General features: G+C 37.0%; 1 long non-coding RNA gene across 2 annotated transcripts in view; it reads left to right on the top strand.

Moving 5' to 3' along the window:
• The window catches only part of LOC139361827 (uncharacterized), an 82,994-nt gene that overhangs the window by 6,062 nt on the left and 52,492 nt on the right, over positions 1-24,440 (top strand). Inside the window, exon 1 of one of the 2 annotated variants that reach the window (XR_011619528.1) lies at positions 19,455-19,565. The exons of the other annotated variant lie outside the window; for it this stretch is intronic. This is a non-coding gene — a long non-coding RNA (uncharacterized lncRNA). Of the gene's footprint in view, positions 1-19,454; positions 19,566-24,440 lie in introns of those variants that run through there. 2 annotated transcript variants of the gene reach the window in all.

Below are 24,440 nucleotides of genomic sequence, written 5' to 3'. Positions count from 1 at the left end.
TTCAAGTATATATGTATAGTCTTTTCAGAATTGTTAACTCATACTCCCATGGAAAACAGTTTTATCAATTAGAGTCTAGAGCTTATGTTCCGTTTCTTTTGCTTTTAGTCTTCCAGACTCTACTCACTTCCAAATTTCCTTAGGTCAGCATCTTTTTCTCCCCATACCTTTCAGTGAGATTGGTTCATACATTTGCAATACAGGTAAATTTTTTTGTTACATTATTGATTCCATTCTGTGGTCTTCCAATTTACTAAATAATTTTTTAAATATTTGTGTATATTAAGATTCATTGTTGGCCATATAAATTTCTATGAGTTTGGACAAATGCACAGTGTCATGTATCAACCATTACCATATTACACAGAATAGCTTCACCACCTCTCAGATTACCCTGAGCTTCACTTGTTCAACTCTAAACCCTAGGCAATCACTATCTTTTCACAATCTCCATTGTTTTGTTTTTTGTTTCCAGAATATCATATAGTTGTAATCATACAATTGAAGGCTTTTTAGGCTGACTTCTTACAACTTAGCTATGCACATTGTGATCCACCTATGTCTTTTCTTGGTTTCTTAATTCATCCATTTTTTTTGTTAATGAGAAGTGCACTCTAATTAGTTTTCATGTTTCTCTATAAGTTAGGTGTTTTTCCACTCCTTATTCCCAGCTCCTTTTGAGATTTTCTCATTTTTCTTTAGTATGAATATGATATAAATAAATGTAGATTTGTCATATTTATTTTACTTAGGGTTCTCCAATCCAATCTAATCCAGTGGTTTGGCAGCTCTTGTTAACTCTAGAAAGTTTTGGGCCATTATTATTTCAAATATTTTTCTGTGACATTCTTTCTTTCCTGGGTTACTCCAATTACCATTTTTTTTTATTGTTACATCCATAGTTCTTGGAGGTTCTGTTCTGTTTTTTTTTTTTTTTTTTTTTCATTCCTTTTTTCTCTTTACATTTCAGTTTGGGACGTTTCTACTAATGTTTTTTTTTTTAACACATTAATTCTTTCCTTAGCAATATCAAGTGCTGCAATTAGTACATTAAAGGCATTTTTTATGTCTGTGAGAGTGTTTTTGATTTGTGGTATTTCCTTTTGATTCTTTCTTAGGATTACCAATTCTCCACTTAAACGTATGTATCTGTTCTTTTCCACTTTCTCCTTTTTCCATTGCAGCACTGAACACATCGATCATAGCTATATTATATTCCCTGTCTCATAATTCCAACATCTCTCTCATATCTCAGTCTCATTTTAATAATTGCATTGTCTCTTCAGACTTCGTTTTGTCTTTTGGAATGACTGACAATATGTTGTCAAAAGCTGAATATGTGGTGATAGGTAACAGACAAACAGGTTTTAGTGTTAGAATTCCCATTAATCTGGCTACAAGTTGGGCTGTGTTTAATGTTTGCTGAAGTTGCAATTGTCAGAGGTTTTAAATGACTTTGTTGTCCTTACTTTTGTCTCACTCTTGATTCAGACTTCCTTATGCACTCTTCAGAGCCAGCATCTTAAAATTCAGTCATAGTTTACCATTGACATGTTGGAACTCTCTTTGGTGGTGGTAAAGTGTGAGGGAGGAAAAGCATTCTATAATCTTAGGATTAAATCTTAGTGGACATTTAATCCTAAAATTGTGGGGACTTTTGAGGCTGTGACCATCATAAGTGTCAAACTAGTGGTATAGATTTTCGCCTTTAGATAAAACAAGAAGGCTAGAAGGGAATGGAAGGGTGAGAGTGTTCTTACTTCCAGTAGGTAGAGTCTGATAAAATCTTCATTCCTGGAGGGTAGGTCTTTGTTATGTAAAAATGCTCTGGACCTATATCACAATGATTATTCATTTTTCCCATTTCTAGAGAAATTAAGCTTAAAAATCTTCTGGGGTACCTGGATATAAAGCCCTTGAATATATTCTCCACTAAGACTGTCCCTAGGAGGTTCTTATTCTCGTATTAGTCCATATTCAGTCTCCAGTAACCTGTGAAAATTAAGTGTTCTTAGCATTTTATGGCACCAGCATGTTCTATTCCGTGTAAATAGATCTTGGCTGTTACTTTCCTGATTATCTCATCACTCCAGATTTTTTAGTGGGAATTTGCCCTGCAACCTTAATTTTCTAATGAGTTCTAGAAAAGACATTTGTTTTCAGCGTTTTTTTCAGCTTTTTCTTATAAGAATGTGAATGATGACTTTCATTCTTTTTACAGGTCAGAGCTTAAACCAAAAGTTAATAAGCTTAATTTTAATATATTAATGCTAATATATTTAAAGATATAATCTATTTAGCATATTAAATTTGAGGTTAATTCAAAAAATGGATACTTTACTAGCAAAAGATAAGTATCTTTCTTTGTCTTGCATTTCTTAAACTCCTGCCTAGGATTACAGAATCCTTAAGAGACACTAGGCCATTTGATCTTGTATTTGCATATCAGAAGAGAAAACATTGTCAACAAATTAAAGAATTGGGTCACTTTATTGATTCGGTTTTAATATGCATGCAAGTTGATGTGGTTAGTTTTGGCTAATAGTTTTGTAAATTTCTGTGGGATGAGTCACAGCAGTCAGCCTTTCGCCCGCTTGTCTCAATTTTTAATGAATTGTAAATAAATGTCTAATAACATAGAAGTGTTAATAAACATTTTGCTGGCCTGGCCAACTAATGTATTAGATTGTGTTAAGAAATGGGGTTATATTTTATGGTTTCTTAGACTATGTGAGTAGGCCACCAGCTTCAGATAAATAAGTTTGTACTTCTATGTATGCGTGCTACTCTACCACAAACTCCTCCTTTCTCAATGTTATCTTTCACAAGAAATTATTCTTCTCCTTCACTCACCTATTTCTTCTGACATAATTTGTACCAAAAAATATATTTTTCTCTTGAAGATAAAGCAAGCATTCACACCCGTCCACACACACCCATCCACATACACATGTCTCCTAACCTAGTTACCGATCTCAGTTCCATTTTTTCTCTTATAATTAGATTTTTCAAAATAGTGACGTCCACTAGTTTGTTCAATGTCTTAAACCACTGTATCTCCTTAATCACTGCCCCTCTACCACCATTGCCTCACCCCAGTAGATGTGCATGCACCCCATTGTGCTGCTGCAGCTGCTGACACATATGAGTGAGCACAGATTCCACGGCCACCACCCCAACGAAGTGCTTTGGCCAGCATTCCCCTTCAGAGTGTTGTGGCTAGTGAACCAGGAACACCTCAGCACCTCCAGCACAGCAGGTTCCTAACCTCTAGGGGCAGAAAAGAAAACAAGGTACATAGTACCAGAACACCAGAGTTAGAGCTCATAGCCCAGGAGTAGCGAGCTGAGCCTTGCCTCCCTATAATCTTCTAAAAATGAAGCCAGTCAACTGAACCCACCTTATATCACAATCAAAGCCCCAAGGGCATCAAAGAAGATAAAGGGGAAAAAAAATCCATAGGACAGTAACTTAAAAGACTGAAGGAACATCAGCCCACATAGACAAGAAAGGACCAGCGGAAGAACTCCGGCAATTCAAAAAGCCAGCAAGTCTTCTTACATTCAAATCACCTCACTAGTTCCCCAGCAATGGCTCCTAACCCATGCTGAAATGACTGAAATGACAGATGTAGAATTTAGAATATGGATAGGAAAGAAGAACACCAAGACTCAAGAGAAAGTCAAAACTCAATCTAAGGAATATGATAAAATGACACAGGAGCTGAAAGACAAAACGGCCCTTTTAAGAAAGACTCAAATTGATCTGATAGAGCTGAAAAACTCTACAAATAAACACAATCAGAAACCACAAAGGGGAAATTACTACTGATCCCACAGGAATATGAAATAACATGAGGCCACTATGAATACCTCTATACAAACATACTAGAAAACCTAGAGGAAACGGATAAATTACTGAAAGCATACAACAAACCAGAAAGAAATTGAATCCTTGAACAGAGCAATAATGAGTTCTGAAGTGGAATCAGTAGTAAAAAGCCTACCAACCAGAAAAAGCCCAGGACCAGAAGGATTCACAGGTGAATTCTACCAGATGTATAAAGAAGAGCTTGTACCATTCCTACTGAAATTATTCCAAAAAATTAAGAGGGTGGTACTCCTCCCTACTCCGTCTTATGAGTCTTATGAAGCCAGCATTATCCTGATACCAAAGCCTAGCAAAGACACCACAAATAAAGCAAATGTTAGGCCAATATCCTTGATGAACACAGTTGCAAAAGTCCTAAACAAAATACTAGCAAACAAAATTCAGAGCATCAAAAAGCTAATCAACCATGATGAAACAGGCTTTGTCTCTGGGGTGCAGGATCATTTCAACACACACAAATCAATAAATGTGATTCATCACATAAACAGAACTGAAACAAAAAACACAAGGATCATCTCAATAGGTGTAGAAAAGGCTTTTAATAAAATTCAACGTCCGTTCCTGTTAAAACCCCAACAATATAAGGCATTCAAGAAACATACCTCAAAATAGTAAGTGCCATCTATGACAAATCCATGGTAAACATCATATTGAACAGGCAAAGGCTAGAAGCATTCCCCTAGGGAACCAGAACAAGGCAAGGATGCCCAACCTCACTACACCTATTCAACATAGTACTGGAAATCCTAGCCAGAACAATCAGGCAAGAGAAATAAATAAAAAGCATGCAAATAAAAAGAGAGGATGTGAAACTGCCTTTGTTTGCAGATGATATGATTCTATACCTAGAAAACCCCATACTTTCTGCCCAAAAGTTCCTAGGTGTGATAAACAAAATCACAAATTTCAGGATACAAAATCAATGTACAAAAAATCTGTATCTTCTCTTTCTTTCTTCCGTCTTCCTTCCTTCCTTTCTTTCTCTTTCTTTTCTTTTTTTTTTTTTTTTTGACAGAGTCTCGCTCTCGTCACCCAGGCTGGAGTGCAATGGCACAATCTCGGCTCACTGCAACCTCCACCTCCTGGGATAAAGCAGTTCTCCTGCCTCAGCCTCCTGAGTAGCTGGGAGCAAAATGGCAGAATAGAAAACTCCATTCCTCTGCAAAGGCACCAAGTTAACAACTATCTACACAGAAAAAAACACCTTCATGAAAACCAAATATCAGGTGATCACTCACACTACTTGGTTTTAACTTCAAATTGCTGAAAGAGGAACTGAAGAGAGAAAAAACATTCCTAAATCACCGACGTCGCCCCTCCCCCACTCCAGGTAGTGGCTCTTCGGGCACTAGGGGAGAACACAGCAATTGTGAGGCATTGAGCTCAACACTGTTCTGTTAGAACAGAATGGAAAACCAGAACAAACTTGATTGGGTCCTGCCCACAGAGGGAACATGTAAATGAGTCTTAGCCATGGGGGAATCGCCCATCCCAGTGGTCTATCCAAATCTGAGTACTTGCAGACCTCTCCACTAGGGGCCAAAGTACTGTGGGTCTCTAAGTAAACTTGAAAGGCAGTCTAGGCCATGAGGACTGCAGCTCATAGGTGAGCCCTAGGGTTGAACTAGGCCCAGAGACAGTGGACTTGGGTAGCATGCAACACACTGAGACACCAGCTGGGGCAGCCAATGGAGTTGCTGGCATCACCCCTCACTAACCCCAGACTCTACAGGTATTGGCTCCAAGAGAGACCCCTTACTTCCACATGAGGAGAGGAGAGGGAAGAGTGGGGAGGACTTTGTCTTACATCATGGATACAAGCTCAGCCACAACAGGATGAGCACCAGTCAGTCATGAGGCCCCCATTCTAGGCCCTAGCTCCCAGATGATGTTTCTAGACACACCCTGAACCAGAAAAGAACCCTCTGCTTTGAAGGAAAAGACCCAGTTCTGCTAGCATTCCTCACCTGCTAACCGAAGGGCCCTTGGCCCCTGGCTAACCAGCAGCAATACCCAGGTACTACATCGATGGCACTGGGTGAGCCTCTGAGACTTGTTGGATTCAAGTGAGACACAGTACATTACCAGCTGTGATAGCTACAGGGCAAAACTTTCTAATTGAGAAAAGCAGAGGGAAAAGTGAAGGGGACTTTGTCTTGCACCTTATGCCACAGGGGGCTAGAGCACCAGCAGGGCTCTTGGGGTCCACAATTTCAGCACTTGACTCTTGAACAACATTTCTAGACCTGTCCTGGGCCAGAGGAGAGCCCATTTCCTTGCAGGGTGAGTCCCAGGCCAGGCAGCATTAACCACAAGCTGACTTAGGAGACCTTGGGCCTTAAGGGAACATTAGTGGTAGTCTGGCATTACTCTTCATGGTCAGCGGTGGCTGTGGCTACGGGGTGAGGCTCCCTTGCCTTGAGAAAGGAGAACAAAGAGGGAATACATTGAATCTTTTGGTTTGAGTGCCAGCTCAGCCACAATGCAATAGAACACCACGTAGACTTCTAAGAAGGGTGATTCTAGTCTCTGACTCCCAGACCACTCTCCTGGAGCCACCCAGGGCCTGGGGGCCCTCACCATCCTAAAAGGAAGGACACAAACTTGGCTGGCTTTGCCACATAGTGATTGTAGGGCCCCAGGGCCTTGAGGAACATAGGCAATAGCCAGGGAGTGGTTACAGCAGGCCTTGTGCAAGACCCAGTGCTATGATGGCTTCAGGTTTGACTCAGTAAAATAATAGTGGTGGCGGCCCCAAGGGTTTTTGTGTCGCTCTATCTCCAGCTTTAGGTGACTCAGAACAAAGACAGGCACTCTGTATGTTTAGGAGAATATAGGGAAAGAGAACAAGAGTCTTTGTCTGGTAACCCAGATAATTCTCCACGGTATTGTCCAAAGCATCAAGGCAATGATGAGTTTGCAAAAACCTCAGCATTGCTTGCTTGGGTTGTCCCCTAAAACAGAAACAGCTTAGGTCACAACACCCAAGTCCTTTCAAATAAATGAAAAGCCTTCCCTAGAAGGAGAGCTACAAAGAAGCCCGAATAGTGAAGACTACAACAAATATCTAATTCTTTAATGCCCAGACACCAAAGACCATCTACTAGCAACAAAACCATTCAGGAAAATATGACCTCACCAAATGAGCTAAATAAGGCACTGGAGACCAATCTGGAAAAACAGAGATATGTGACCTTTCAGACAGAGAATTCAAAAGAGCTGTATTGAATGTGAGGGTGATCTGGCTGTGACATCTGTCACCCCATTGATGTCCACAGTTGATTCACCTGATCTGGCTGGCTAGGCAGGTGTCCCCTTATTCCCTCACTGCTCCATGTGCATCCTTCCCAAAGCTGGGTGCTTGGTCAAAGAAGATGACAATCTCCGGTAGAGGAGGACTGGTTTTTGGACAAGCATATATCAGTAGCTGCATTCTCCTGCTAGAACTCCAAACAAGCTCTCAAAATAGCTGTGTTGAGGAAACTCAAAAAAATTCAAGATAACACAGAGAAGGAATTCAAAATTCTGTCAGATAAATTTAACAAAGAGATTGAAATATTTAAAAAGAATCAAGCAGAAGTTCTTGAGCTGAAAAACACAATTTGCATAATAAAGAATGCATCAGTGTCCTTTAATACCAAAATGGATCAAGCAGAAGAAAGAATTAGTGAGTTTGAAGACAAGCTATTTGAAAATAAACAGTCAGAGGAGATTAAGAAAAAGAAGAAAAAAGAATGCAGCATGTCTACAGGACCTAGAAAATAGCCTAAAAGAGGCAAACCTAAGAGTTATCGGCCTGAAAGAAAAGGTAGAGAAAGAGATAGGGGTAGAAATTTTCTTTAAAGAGATAATAACAGGAAACTTTCCAAACCTTGACAAAGCACCAAAAGGCTACAGAACACCAAGCACATTTAATCCAAATGATACTATCTCAATGCATTTATTAATTAAACTCCCAAAGGTCAAGGATAAAGAAAGAATCCTATAAGCAGCAAGAGAAAAGAAATGAATAACATAAAATGGAGCTTCAATACATCTGGCAGCAGACTCTTCAGTGGAAACCTTACTGTACAGGAAAGAGTGGCATGACATATTTAAACTGCTGAAGGAAAATAACTTTCAGCCTAGAATAGTATATCTGGTTGAAAATATCCTTCAAACATGAAGGAGAATTCTTTCCCTGACAAACAAAAGCTGAGGGATTTCATCAATACCAGACCCATCCTACAAGAAATGCTAAAGGGAGTACTTCTCCAAAAAGAAAAGGAAGTTAATGAGCAATAAATAATCACCTGAAAGTACAAAACTTACTGGTAATAGTAAGTATATAGAAAAACACAGAATATTATCACACTGTAACTGTGGTGTGTAAATTACTTTTGTCTTAAGTAGAGAGACTATATGATGAACCAACAAAAAAAAAAACTGCAACAACTTTTCAAGACATAGACAGTAAAATAAAATAGAAATGGAAAAAACAAAAAGTTAAAAACTGGGGGGATAAAGTTAAGGAGAGTTTTTATTAGCTTTCTTTCCGCTTGTTTATTTGTTTATGCAAACAGTGTTGTTTTCAGCTTAAAATGATGGGTTATAAGATAGTGTTTGCAACCTCATGGTAACCTCAGACATAAAAACATACAATGGATACACAGAAAATAAAAAGCAAGAAACTAAATAATATCACCAGAGAAAATTATCTTCACTAGAAGAAGACATGAATGAATGAAAGGAAGATAATACTACAAAACAACTGGAAAACAAATAGCAAAATGCCAGGAGTAAGTCCTTATTTATCAATAATAACATTAAGCGTAAAGGACTAAACTCTTCAATGAAAAGACGTAAACTGGGTAAATGGATAAAAAAGCAAGACCCATTGAAAGACTTCATTTACTAAGAAGCACAAAGACTGAAAATAAAGTGATGAAAAAATATACTCCATGCAGATGGAAACAAAAAAGAGCAGGAGTAGCTATGCTTACATCAGAGAAAATAGATTTCAAAACAAAAACTATAAGAAGAGACAAAGAAGGTCACTCTGTAATGATAAAGAGGTTGATTCAGCAAGAGCATTTAACAATTTTAAATATCCATGCACCCAACACAGGAGCACTCAGATATATAAAGGAAATATTCTTAGAGCTAAAGATGCAGATAGCCCCAATACAATAATAGCTGGAGACTTCAACATTTCACTTTCAGCATTGTACAAATTTTTCACACAGAAAATCAACAAAGAAGAATGAGACTTAATCTGCAATACAGACCAAATGGATCTAATAGATTATGTACAGAATATTTCATTCAAGAGCTGCAGAATACACATTCTTTTCCTTAGCACATGGATCATTCTCAAAGAGAGACCATATGTTAGGTTAAAACAAGTCTTAAAACACTCAAAAATTGAAATGTTAATGATATCAAGCATCTTCTCGGACCACAACTGAATAAAACTAGAAATTAATAACAAAGGGAATTTTGGAAATTCCTCTTGGTATTAATTACACAAATACATCAGATTAAACATGCACCTGAATGATCAGTGGGTCAATGAAGAAATTAAGAAGAAAACTGAAAAACTTCCTGAAACAAATGATAATGGAAATACAATATATCGAACCTATGGGATACAGCAAAAGCAGTACTCAGGGGGAAGTTTATAGCTGTAGGTGCCTATATCAAAAGAGAGAAAGAAAAAACTTCAAATTAAAAAATTTAACAATACATCTGAAATAATTAGAAAAGCAAGAGCAAACCAAACCCCAAATCAGTAGAAGAAAAGAAATAATAAAGATCAGAGCAGAAATAAATGAAATTGAAATTTAAAAATACCAAAGATCAATGAAACAAGGAGTTGTTTTTTGAAAAGTTAAACAAAATTGCCAAAACTCTAGCCAGACTGAGAAAAGAATAGAAGATCTAAATAAATAAAATCATAAATGAAAAGGAAGACATTACTACTGATACTGCAGAAATTCAAAGGATCTTTAGTGGCTGCTATTAGCAAGTATATGCCAGCAAATTGGAAAATCTAGAAGGCATGGACAAATTCCTAGATACATACAACTTACCAAGATTGAGCCAGAAAGAAATCCAAAACCTGAACAGAACAATAACAATTAATGAGATCGAAGATGTAATAAAAAGTCTCCCAGGAAGGAAAAGCCCATTACGTGATTGCTTCACTGCTGAATTCTACCGAACATTGAAAAAAGAACTAATGATACTAATCCCACTTAAACTATTCTGAAAATAAAGGACAGAACACTTCCAAACTCATTTTATGAGGCCAGTATTACATTGATACCAAAATAAGACAAAGACACATTAAAAAACAAAAACAAACTATTGACCAATATCTCATAAATATCGATGCAAAAATTCTCAACAAAATACAAGCCAACCAAATTCAACAATATATTAGGAAGATTACTCATCACAACCAAGTGGGATTTATCCCTGTGATGCAAGGATGGTTCAACATACATAAATCAATCAACATGATACATCATATCAGCAGAATAAAGGATAAAACCCATACAATCATTTTGATTGATGCTGAGAAAGCATTTGATAAAATTCAGCATCCCTTCATGATAAAAATCCTTGAAAATCTGGGTATAAAAGGAACATATCTCAACACAATAACAGCCATATACTACAGACCCATAGCTAGTATCATACTGAGTGGGGGAAAAAAACAAAAAGAAAAAAAAAACCCTCCTCTAAGAACTGGAACACAACAAGGATGCCCACTGCCACTATTGTCATTCAGTGTAGTACTGGCAGTCCTAGCTAGAGCAATCAGACGAGAGAAAGGTATAAAGGGCGACCATACTGGAAAAGAAGAAGTCAAATTATTCTTATTTGCTGATGATATGATCTCATATTTGGAAAAACCTAGACTTCACAAGAAAACTAACAGAATTGGTAAAAAAAAAAAAAAAAAAACACCTCAGCAAAGTTGCAGGATAAACAATTTGCAAAAATCACTAGCATTTCTATATGCCAACAGTGAACAAGGTGCAAAAGAAATTTAAAAAGTAATCCCATTTACAATATCCATACATAGAATTTGATACCTAGAAATTAACCAAAGAAGTGGAAGATTTCTATAATGAAAACTATAAAACACTCATAAAGGAAATTCAAGAGGACATCAAGAAATGGGAAAATATGTTTACAAATTGAAAGAATCAATATTGTTAAAATGTCCATACAATGTCCCAAACAATCTACAGATTCAATGCCATCCCTATAAAAATACCAATAACAGTCTTCACAGAAATAGAAAAAAAAAATCTGAAAATTTATATGGAACCACAAAAGACCCACTTCAATAAATTGTTGACTTCAATAAATTGTTCTGTGAAAACTGGATCTCCATATGCAAAAGAATGAAACTAGACCTTTCTCTCTCACTATATACAAAAATCAAATAAAAATGAATTAAAGACTCAAATCTAAGACTTCAAACTATTATATTACCACAAGAAAACATTGGGGAAAATCTCCTGGACATTGGTCTGGGCAAAGATTTATTGAACAATACCCCACAAACACAAACAACCAAAGCAAACATGAACAAATAGGACCACATCAAGTTAAAAAGCTTCTGCATAGCACCCATCATTCTCAGCAAACTAACAACGGAACAGAAAACCAAACACCACATGTTCTCACTCAGGAGTGGGAGTTGAACAATGAGATCACGTGGACACAGGGAAGGAACATCACACACCGGGGCCTGTCAGGGAGTGGTGGGCAAGGGGAGGGAGAGCATTAGGACAAATACCTAAACCATGCAGGGCTTAAAACCCAGAAGACAGCTGGGTAAGGTGGCTCACACCTGTAATCCTAGCACTTTGGGAGGCCAAGGCAGGTGGATTGCCTGTGCTCAGGAGTTCGAGACCAGCCTGGACAACATGGTGAAACCCTGTCTTTACTAAAAAATAAAAAAATTAGCCAGGCATGGCAGCATGCCCCTCTAATCCCAGCTATTAGGGAGGCTGAGGCAGGAGAATGACTTAAAGGTGGGAGTTGCAGTGAGCCGAGATGGTGCCATTCCACTCCAGCCTGGATGACAGAGTGAGACTCCATCTCAAAAACAAAACAAAACAAAACAAACAAACAAACAAAAAACCCAGAAGACAGGTTTCAAACCAACATGCACATGTATACCTATGTAACAAACCTGTACGTTCTGCACATGTATCCCGGAACTTAAAATTTAAAAAAAAAGCTTCTGCATAGCAAAGGATACAATCAACAAAGTAAAAATACAACCCACAGAATGGGAGAAAATATTTGCAAACTACCTCTCTGACAGGGTACTAATAATCAGAATATATAAGGAGTTCAAACAACTCTATTGAAAAAAATCTAACAATCTGATCAAAAAATGGTCAAAAGATTTGAATAGACATTTCTCAAAAGAAGACCTACACACAGCATACAGCATATAAAAAATGTATTCAACATCGCTGATCATGAGAGAAATATGAATCAAAACTACAATGAGATATAATCTCACTCCAGTTAAAAAGGCTTATATCCAGCCGGGCACAGTGCCTCACGCCTGTAATCCTAGCACTTTGTGAGGCCGAAGCGGGCAGATCACTTGAGGTCAGGAGTTCGAGAACAGCCTGGCCAACATGGGGAAACCCTGTCTCTACTAAAAATACAAAAATTAGCCAGGCATGGTGGTGCACACCTGTAATCCCAGCTATTCGGGAGGCTGAGACAGGAGAATCATTTGAACCCAGGAGGAAGAGATTGCAGTGAGCTGAGATCATGCCACTGTACTCCAGCCTGGGCGACAGAGACTGTCTCAAAAAAAAAAAGGCTTATATCCAAAATACAGACAATAACAAATGCTGGCGTGAATGTGAAGAAAGGAGAATCCTTGTACACTGTTGGTGGGAATGTAAATGAGTACAACCACTAAGGAGAACAATTTGGAGGTTCCTCTTAAAACTAAAAATTGAGCTGCCATATGATCCAGCAATCCCAGTGCCAGGTACATACACGAAGAGAGGAAATCAGTATATTGAAGATGTATCTGCACACCTATGTTTATGGCAGCGCTGTTTGCAATAGCTGAGATTTGGAAGCAAACTGAGTGTCCATCAACAGATGAATGGATAAAGAAAATGTGGCACATATATATACACAATGGAGTATTATTCAGCCATAAATAATGAGATCCAGTCATTTATAACAACTTTGATGGAACTGAAGATCATTCTGTTAAGCGAAATAAGCCAGGCACAAGAAGACAAACATCACATGTTCTCACTTATTTGCAGGATCTAAGAATCAAAACAATTCAACTCATGGACATAAAAGAAGGGTGGTTACCAGAGGGTGGGAAGAGTAGTGGGGGGCTGAGGAGGTGGTGGGGATGGTTAATTGGTACCAAACAAATAGAAAGAATGAATAAGACCTGCTATTTGATAACACAATAGGGTGACTATAGTCGATAATAACTTAATTGTATATTTTAACTTACAGAATGTAAGTAGATTCTTGGTAATTCAAAGGATAAATGCTTAAGAATATGAATATCTCATTCACCACACTGTGCTTATATCACATTGCATGCCTGCATCAAAACATCTCATGTACCCCATAAATATATGCACCTACTATGTACACACAAATTTTAAAAAACAATGTTTAAAAGTTTTAAAAAAGACCACGAACCCATTTACAATAGCCACAAAAAGAATAAAATACCCAGGAATACAGCTTACCAGGGACTGAAAAGATATCTACAATGAGAATTCCAAAACACTGCTGAAAAAAAGCAGAGATGACACAAACAAATTTTTAAAATTCCATTCTCATGGATAGAATCAGTTTTGTTCAAATGGCCATTTCTGCCCAAAGCAATTTAAAGATTAAATACATTCCTATCAAACTACTAATTACATAATTAGAAAACTATTCTAAAATTCATGTCTAACCAAAAAATAGCCTGAATAGCTAATGCAATCATAAGTAAAACAAAAAACAAAGCTTGAGTCATCACATACCCCTACTTTAAACTATACTACAAGGCTATAGTAATCAAAACACCATGACACCAGTATAAAAATGCATAGATGCATAGACGACTATAACAGGATAGCCCAGAAATAAAACTGCACACCTACAACCATCTGATATTTGACTAAGTTGATGAAAATAATCAGTGGAGAAAGGACTCCCTATTGAATAAATAGTGCTTGGATAACTACCTAGGGATATGAGAAGATTGAAAATGGTACCCATCCTTATATCACATAAAAAATCAACTCAAAATAGATTAAATAATTAAATGTAAAACTTAAAACTATAAATATCCCGGAAAATAACCTAGGAAATACTATTCTGGACATGGGTCCTGGCAAAGATTTCATGAGAAAGACACTAAAAGCAATTGCAACATAAATGAAAATTGACAAATAGGACCTAATTAAACTAATGGGCAAAAGAAACTATCAAGAGAGTAAACAGACAACCTACAGAATGGGCAAAAATATTTGCCAACTATCCATCGAACAAAGGTCTAATATTCAGAATCTATAAGGAACTTAAACAAATTTACAAGTAACAAACAACTAATTTTAAATGTAAGCAAAAGACAGGAAGAGACGCTCTTCAAAAGAAGACATACACATGGCCAACAAGCATATGAAGAAATGTTCAACATCACTAATCACTAGACAAATACAAGTCATATCTACAGTAAGATATCATCTCACACCAGTCAGCATGGCTATCATTAAAAAGAAAACATAACAGATACTGGCGAGGTTGTGGAGAAAAGGGAATGTTTTTATATTGCTGCTAGGAACCTAATAGTTCAGACACTGTGGAAAGCCATCTGGCAATTTCTTAAAGAACTTAAAACGGAAATATCATTCAACCCAGCAGTCCCATTATTAAGTAGATACTCAGAGGAATAAAAATTGTTCTACCAAAAATTGTTCTCATATGTCCATCACAGCACTATTTACAGTAGCAAAGACATAGAATCAACCCAGATGCCCATCAATGGTAGACTGGATGAAGAAAATGTGGTACATACACACTATGGGACATTATATAGCCATGAGAAAGAATGAGAACATGTCCTTTGCAGCAACATGAAAGGACCTGGAGGTCATTATCTTAAGTGAACTAACACAACAACAGAAAACCAAATACCACACGTTCTCACATATAAGTGGAAGCTAAACATTGAGTACACATGGACACAAAGAAAGGAACAACAGACACTAGGATCTGCTGAGGTGGAAGGTGGGAGGAAGTTAAGGATTGAAAAACTACCTATCAGGTAGCTATGCTTATTACCTGGGTAATAAAATAATCTGTATAGCAAACTCCCACGACATGCAATATGACTACATAACAACCCTGCACATGTACCCCTGAATCTAAAATAAAAGTGAAAAAAATAAAAAGTAAAAAATTAAAAAGTAAAAATTAACTATGCAAGCCAGAGATAGAGAAATACTGAGAAAGTACTGTAGGAAAAAATGCTGTAAACTTAGAATTCTACATAGAGCAAAACTATCTTTCAAAAAATAAAGTTGGAATAAAGACAGATTTAGATAAACAAAAGCTGAGATCATTCACTGCTGGCAATCTTGCTCTAGCAGAAATTTATATATATATATATAAATATATATAGTAGTATCATATATATATAGCTCTAGTAGAATTTTGTATATATACATAAATGTGTGTGTGTGTGTATATATATATATGTTTATTTTATTTTATTTTGACACAGGGTCTTGCTCTGTTGCCCACACTGTAGTGTAATGGCACAATCATAGCTCACTGTAACCTCGAACTTCTGAGGTCAAGCTATCCTCCTACTTCTGTCTCCTTGGTAACTAGGACTATAGGCATAAGAAACCATGTCCAGCTAATGTTTTCATGTTTTGTAGAGGAGTTGTCTTGATATGTTGTCCAGGTTGGTCTCAAATGCCTGGCCTCAACCAAACCTCCCACTTCAGCCTCCCAAACTGCTGGGATTTACAGGCATGAGCCACTACACCTGGCCTAGAAGAAATGTTAAAGGAAGTTCTCAGGCAGAGGAAAAATGATAACAGATGCAAATGTTGATCTGCACAAATTAATGAAGAGCATTTGGAGATGGCGCACATGTGGCTAAGCGCAAAAGACAGTTTTCTCAAATTTTATCTTCTTAAAAGTTTAAAAATCATATTAAGCAATAATTGCATTAAAATTCCAATTAATAGTTGAAAATTGTTGGAATAAATAAGAAAGCAAAACCAAACTATATGCTGTCTTAAAAACATTTTTAGCAACAAATATATGGATAAAATAATAGGAGGGTACAGATATAGTGTTCAAACATTAAACCAAAGAAAACTGAAATTGCCATGTTAATATCAGACAATATAAGAAATTACAAAGAGACCATTTGATAATAACAAAGAAGTCAATTCATCAAGAAGACATTAAAAACCTAAATATGTATACACCTAAGAGCCTCAAAATACATTTCAAGAATTGGATTTAGGCTGGGTGTGGTGGCTTATACCTGTAATTACAGCACTTTGGGAGGGCGTGGCAGGATTGCTTGAGGCCGGAAGTTTGAGACTAATCTGGGTAACATGGCAAGATCTTACCTCCAGAAAATAATATAAAAAAGTATGTGTGTATGGTGGTACACACCAGCAGTCCTAGCACTCAAGAGGCTGAGGCACAAGGGTCCTCTGAGTCAAAAAGTTTGAGATTACAGTGAGCTATGATCATGCCACGGCACTCCAGCCTGGGTAGCAGAGTGAGACCCTGTCTCTAATAAAACACAATTGAATTTAAAGAAAAAATTGATAAGTTTAAATTAAATTTGGAAATTTTGACACTTTTCAATAAATTAGAGAATAAGTAAATTATACTCAACATGCAGCAATATATCAAAAAGATATCATATCAATAAATGCAGAAAGAACACTGACAAAAGCAACACCCTTTCTTGATATTTAAAAAAATTTCTCACCAATGGTGTAGAAGGCAACTGTTTGGGTGAGGGAGAAAGGACAAGATGGAGGAAGGTGAACAAGAAGGCACAATCCATGTTGCTTCCGGGTTCTTCCTCACCAACTTTCCCGCCTGCAGGAAAATGCAGCCGGAGCCCGGGAAGATGCAGACCAACTGAGCATGCGCCAGGTGACGTCAATCCGAAGAGACTGAAACTTACCCGGCCACGCCTATAGAGACGCCCCTATCACGCCCTTATCCCGCCCACTGCCCTCCCCCTTTTCAGTACCAATGCATAAAAGTCCGCTGCCGGCAGGAGCCGCTGTGACTTCTTCAACCCGGTTTTTGTGGGTTGGAGAACCTCACCGGAGAATGTAGGACTTCCCTGGCCCCTCACACCTGAGGACCGGAGAACTTCGCCCGAGAGTGTGCGCATATTTGCAATAAAAGACTGCCACTTTCTTATGTACTTTGGCCTCATGTTTAATTATTTAGCTCTCCTAAATTAAGTATTAAATTAAGACAGTTATTAAATTAAGACAGCAACTAACTTGACGTATTTCTTTGATAAAAGACTTCTACCAAAACAAACAATTACAGCTAGTATCATATTGTTAGTGGTTAAAAAAAACTAAATGACTTCATCTTAAGATCAGGATGAAGGTAAGAATGTCTTCCACCACTTCTATTCCGGTAATAGCTACTGCAATACATTGAGAAAAAGAAGTAGGAGAAAAACATATTGGAAGTAAAATCTTTTGTATCCAAAAACGTTATGGTTTTTGTTGTTGTACAGCATAAGGTATACGCAAAAATCTGCTAGAACAGATAGTGATTTTAGGAAACTCATAGTATACAAGGTCAATAAACAAAATTTAAGTGTATATCAGCATAATCCCAATAAACTGTCATTAAGAAATCAATATCATTTACAATAACATCAAAAACACAAAATACTCAAGATGAATAAAATATGTGTAAAACATGTATGCTAAAACTATATACTTTGCTCAGAGAAATTAGAGACCTAAATAAATGGAGAATACAATATGTTGATGGATCTGAACACTCAATATTGTTGAGCCAGTAATTCTTCCCATATTTATCTGCATAGTCAACGCAATCCCAATCAAAATCTCAGTAGGCTTTTTGTTCAAGCCGATAAGCTGATTCCTAAATTTATTTAAAAATGTGAATGCTCCCAGGTAGCCAAAATAACGGTAAAATATTGAGAGACTTGTACTACTTTATTATGAGACTTACTCTAAAGCTATAGTTGTCAAGCCAGTGTTCGATCTGAGAAAAGATAAACTTACAGATCAGTTGAATAAAACAGAGTTCTGTTCAATTTCTGCTATGAAAAGAAGTTTAATGAAGGCCAGGAGGCACATAAAATGATGCCAATTGTTGTTAAACGTTATGAAAATGCAAAGCAAAACTTCAGTGTGATAGCACTGCACATCCACTAGAATGGGTAAAGTGGCTGACAATACCAAATGTTACTAAATATGTAGAGAACAGGAATTCTAAAACAGTACTCTAAGGAATGCACAATCCTACAGCCTGTCAGGCCTCTGAGCCCAAGCCAAGCCGTGCCATCCCCTGTGACTTGCACCTATATGCCCAGATGGCCTGAAGTAACTGAAGAATCACAAAAGAAGTGCAAATGCCCTGCCTCACCTTAACTGATGACATTGCACCACAAAAGAAGTGAAAATGGCCGGTCCTTGCCTTAAGCGATGATATTACCTTGTGAAATTCCTTTTCCTGGCTCATCCTGGCTCATCCTGGCTGCCCACCAGAGAACAATCCCCCTTTGTAATTTTCCTTTACCTACCCAAATCCTATAAAACGGCCCCACCCTTATCTCCCTTTACTGACTCTCTTTTCAGACCCAGCCTGCCTGCACCCAGGTGAAATAAACAGCCATGTTGCTCACACAAGACCTGTTTGGTGGTCTCTTCACACAGACGGGCATGACACAGCCACTTTGAAAAACAGTTGGGAAGTTTTTTGTAAAATTAACTATATAGTTTCGTTTAACTCAGTAATTCCACTCATGGGTATTTAATCAAGAAAAATGAAATCACATGCCCTCAGGAAGACTTACAGTGTATTGTTTAAAGCAGCTTTACTCACGATAGCCAAAACCTGAAAACAAATGAAATGTACAACAACAAGTAAATGAACAGAAAAATTATGGTACATCCACACTCAGCAATAAAAAGCAACCAACAGTTGATGCCTGTATCAACACAGACGATTAACGAAACCGGAATCAAAGGGTTCCACATTGTATGATTCCATTTATGTGACATTCTGGAAAAGACAAAACCTTAACGTTGCCAACTGCTGAAATTGGAGATTAAGAATGCTGAAAAAAGAGGCATGAATTATCACTGAATCTTGATTGTGGTAGTACTTATACTATTGTGTATATACATCAAAAGTCATCATATCATAAAGGTAAAATGGGTAAATTTTATTGTATGGAAATTATACCTGAAGTTGATTTTAAAATTATAGAATCATATATTCAGATTTCTTATTTTACTTTTTAGCAAAAATGCATGATATGACAGAAAGAACAATGTGTTCACAGCCAGAGAGGGAAAGAGGAGAATGTGATAGAAAGTGGAATGACAATTAATGTATAAAAATCCCTTTTATAGGTAAGACACTTATGAGATTTTTAATTTTTTTATTTTTTATAAATGAAGAAAGAATTGCTAGATTTGACTTAATTTAAATAAAACAATTTAGTCAGTAAAGTATTTGAGCGCAAGATCTGATGTATTTCTAAAATTTGTATTCTGGCCAGTATCCCCATGCTGTTTCTCTTACCCTGCAGAATAGACTTCCGGACCCAGATCTAACCCTTACTCTCTGTGCAAATTTTTACGTGTTACAGAATCTCCTTAAACCTATTTTGTTTCCTGTACAATGAAGTCGAGATTTACTAAATTTGCAAGATTGTTGTAAGAAGCAAATAAATCCATGTGTGTGGTGGTACCTTATAACCATGAGGTATTAAACAATGCAATTGCTATTTTTCATTTTCTCACTGTAATGCATTGTGGGAATTTAAATTCCGAACCTCATTATTCACTAAATCAATGAGCACCCAAGTCACTGGCTATATCAGAAAATACTGTCAAGATTCAACAATTTAACGTGGTCAAAGAACACCCCTACCATATTAAACAAGTGCTGTTTAGCAACTCTGAGTTCCACCACTGCAATAAAAATGCAAGATCATTGAAAAAAGGATTGAGAAGGTCAAATACCTCCCCCACAGAAGCATGGAGCAAGGACCCAGGAAAAATTAAGCTGTCCAAAGATATGTGACTCTGCACGGATAATAGTCTTTGCAGCAATAGTCTCTGGCAGCAATGTCTGAAGGAATTTATCAACACTGTGTGAAATAAACCCTTACTTTATTTACCTAAATTAAGGGGCAAAGTCTGCATATATTTTTTATGACATCAGTTCATCTGGATATGTACATCAATAAATCTCAGGAAAAAAAAAACTCACTGCAAATGTCCTTGTCATTGTTATCGTTTAAGCACTTGCCTATAATTAATTATGCATTTACAACTCCAATACCAAAAATAAATTCCCAAAATTGCTACTATATTTTCAGCGTGCAGTAGGGAATTTCAGCATATAGTGGCACTGACAGCTGAATGTCAGTCAACAGTGAACAGAAGGAGGGAATATAACGTAGATTTGTGACTGCTGATTTAGCTGTTTGTTTTTCCCTGTGGAGTTTTACCATCTTGACACACATTGACCAAGGCATCCTCAGACTGATTGAACTTTAGACAGGCTTCTTTCTGACCACAGGCCACCAAAGTTCCTTTTCTTATTCTTAGAGCATTCACTTTAGAACACTTGCCATTGTAAATTATTTCTCTGCCTCTGCCTTCTTAAGAGGTAAATCTTCTCCCATCGTCTTGACTTTGAAATGTAATCATCAAGAAAGACGGGGCAGGCCAGGCACAGTGACTCACCCCTGTAATCCCAGCACTTTGAGAGGCCAAGGCGAGTGGATCACCTGAGTTCAGGAGTTCAAGTATACTTGGCCAACATAGTAAAACCCCATCTCTACCAAAAATCCAAAAATTAGCCAGTGTGGTGGTAGGCGCCTGAAGTCCCAGCTTCTCGGGAGGCCGAGGCAGGAGAATCACTTGAACCTGGGAGGCAGACATTGCAGTGAGCCAAGATCGCACCACTGCACTCCAGCCTGAGCGACAGAGTGAGACACCGTCTTAAAAAAAAAAAAAAAAAAAAAAAGATGGGGCCTCTATTTCTCAATCTCTGTGGGGAATGTGGGAATGTAACTTCAATAAGCAATAATTAGCGAACACAGATGGCCTAATCACACTGACCAACCTCTCCCCTAATACCCTCCAGTACTTTTCCATTAATTCACCCAGTATTTAAGAATCCTCCCACTTTTTGTTTCTGCAGAGTTGAATTCAATCTCTTCCCCACTGCAGTAATTTTGACCCCCTATTGCAATAGTCTTAAATAGTTTTTCTTGCCATTTTGGTAGGTGTCCAGTCCAATTCTTTTGCCACCATACACACGCAATGTATTTATTTGCTATGATAATGCACAAGCAAGTAGTGCATTTCAGTTTACAAATTGATTTTGACCTAGAGTATTATTGAAGCACTGCAAGAAAGGAATAATACCACCGTGTTCAGGAAAATGAGTCTAATACTCAGAAATTAATACATTACTAAAGTTGTAGTTATTAAGAGGTCTAAAACTTGAACCCCAGGTATTTATGTCCAAGTCTAAGGCTCTTCCAACTGCATCTCACTGAAAGCAGTGCTCTAAGAAACATCTCAATAAAGTTATGTTCTGAAAAAATATACAGATATTTAACAACACTTACTGATTTATCAAGACTTCCTGAGGGAAAACAAAATAGATTTTGAAATATCCTGAGAGCAAACTCATTTGTTGATCTAACATCAAGGCTAAAATAAAAAATAGATGACACTGTGTTTTTGCTATAATAATACTAAAGCTGAGTTTAACATCTGAGATTATTAATGAGATCATATTTAGTTTGTTACAGTAATATTAGTAAATATGTTCTATTATTACATTATGCACACATTTTTGTAGCCACATGGAGATTTTAGGCAGAAAAAGTCATTGCCCTCAAATTTTATCGTAAGTAGAGCTAAGATGTAATTATGTATGTTTTCTTTAAAAATGTTTAGATAGTATATTCCTTCCTGATGCGTTACCTTCCTTACTGTTACTTGAATAATGAAAAACAGAAAAACAGTTTTAAAAAGTGTGATTGTCCTTTTTCTATCTCATTCTCTCCTTCTACTGAATCTTCAAAGTAGAATTAGTTAAAACATGATTTTCTTGAGAATGTCTAATCTTGATAATAAATGACTATAGAACTGCTGAAGCATGGTGTGCTAGTCTTTATTGTGCTCTGTGTGCAGCACCAGAACTGTTTGAATAATTATGAGATTATTGGACAGATTATGAAGAGGACTAGAAGACAGAAACAGGAAAAAAAAAACTAGGCTACATTTACTTTACAGATCAGCATCTGTAAGTAAATTCACTGTCACGTCTCTTCTTTCTGGCTTAAATTTTTAGACACTGGAATAATGGAAAGTAAAACCAAAATCTTCATTTCGTTAATTTGAACAGAATCCATGCTGAGAAAAGTACTAACAATGAACTCTTTATATACAAATGCAAGCACACACATACATAATTAGGTACACAGAAACCTTAAGCTGCCTTCAAGCATACTCCAAGATTTTAATATTCAGTTTAATGAAGTATTCTGATTACTTGAGACTAACTGTGTACGCCAGAGCTGGGTTGTCCAATATGTTTTCTTAAGAATTTGAATTACTTTGCATAGTTTTTGTCCACTAGAACCTACTATAAGATGTCTTGGTGACATAGGGTCAATATCCAAAGCGTTGGTCATTGTTTTGTAAATGTGCAAAATCAGTTTCAAGGAATGTATTTGCATATAAAAGATTGTTTATGGCATGATTTAGGGTATCTAGTTATAATAACTGGTAACTCCAGTTATTTCAAGGATCATTGTAAAAATCTAAAATAATAAGGCAAATTATATTTACTTTACTTTAATGTTACCTGTGAAGTCACAGCGTGTTCTTTCCAGAAGTTCTGAGGAGGCAGGGAACTTTTGGCAGAGAGATTGACGGTTCAAACAAATAGTGGCTTCTTGGGAGCATGACTTTTGTCTTATTTATCTCTTTATTTCCCCATGTTGCTTAGTATGGAGCCTCACACAAAGTAAATGGCCAATAAGTGCTAAGTTGACAGTGTTAGACTTTTAAAGACCCATGAATTTTTCATCTAAATATGAGTTGTTGAAGTGTTGGGTAAGTCTAGTATTAGCAGGCACTTGGTTGTTAAAGAATAAAAGCCCATTTAGACTTTATACAAAATTCATTGCCTACTTTATTGAAATCCTTCATGCCCTCCAATAGATTCCTTTCCATATACTGGAGTCCTCACAGCCACAGGGCTTTCATGATATGTCAAAATACTAATAGATTTGGAACTTCGCCATGGTGACTACAAAAAAGAATTCAGTGCTGTTCTTTGATCCCTCCAATGACAAGAGCAAAACTGAACTTCTGGGCATCATTGCCAAAATACAAACAAGGAGAATGCAGAATTTAAATTTGCAGTCCTCTAAATAAGACATTCTCCCTGACCAAAGCAAGTGCCCCTGCTGTTCACCTTTAGCAATAGCTTCTTATTGCTCCACTTCAAAGTCTTCAGAGGCATTGAAACTGAGGATCTTCAGGTACTTTTCTAACATGAGGGTTTCTAGGAGCTGAATAAGATAGAAGCTCCCCAATATATTCCTGCGCAGTAGGAAGAAAAAGTGATTTAATTTCTCCAGAGGACTACAATATGTACCCATAGCTAGATAAGAGAAATCCTGATGATTATTCACAAGACCTTTGGGCAAATTTTACGTTCTCAGACACCTCTTATAAGAGCACCAAATGTCACTTAAATCAGTGATTCCATAGGAGATAATCCTCCATTTATTTCCTGCCTAGGATTTTGGAGCATAAAATCCAGGGGAAAAAAAAGGAATCAACTTGTAGGCTGAGCTGGGAGAACTGGGAAAAAAATGGTGTGATTATTTTTATTTATAAATTTATCTCTTTCATGAACATAACATTAAAATTTTTAATGTCTTTTTAACCACATGGAGATGTACTTATTTTAATTAGTAAATGAACTGACAGATGCTGATATTCTTAGTCCTCAGCTTAAAGGTATTATTTGAAAGATCAGTGGGAGAAGCCTTAGCTCAATGATGTCCTGGATGATTACCGACACTCAGGCATGCCAGCTGTGCTAACCAACCTTTTCTTTTGCTGGAACAATTTATTCCCCTCATGCTGCCACCTCCTGCAGTTCGAGGGAATGTATATTTCATTTCAAAGGATGAAAAAGAGGAGAAAGACATACAGATAGATATAGATACTTTCAAATGATCA

This window comes from Macaca nemestrina, chromosome 2 (genome assembly GCF_043159975.1).
Source record: "Macaca nemestrina isolate mMacNem1 chromosome 2, mMacNem.hap1, whole genome shotgun sequence".
Classification (NCBI taxonomy): domain Eukaryota; kingdom Metazoa; phylum Chordata; class Mammalia; order Primates; family Cercopithecidae; genus Macaca; species Macaca nemestrina.
Note: the sequence above shows the minus strand (reverse complement) of the source record. Positions and strands in the feature narration are given on the sequence as shown.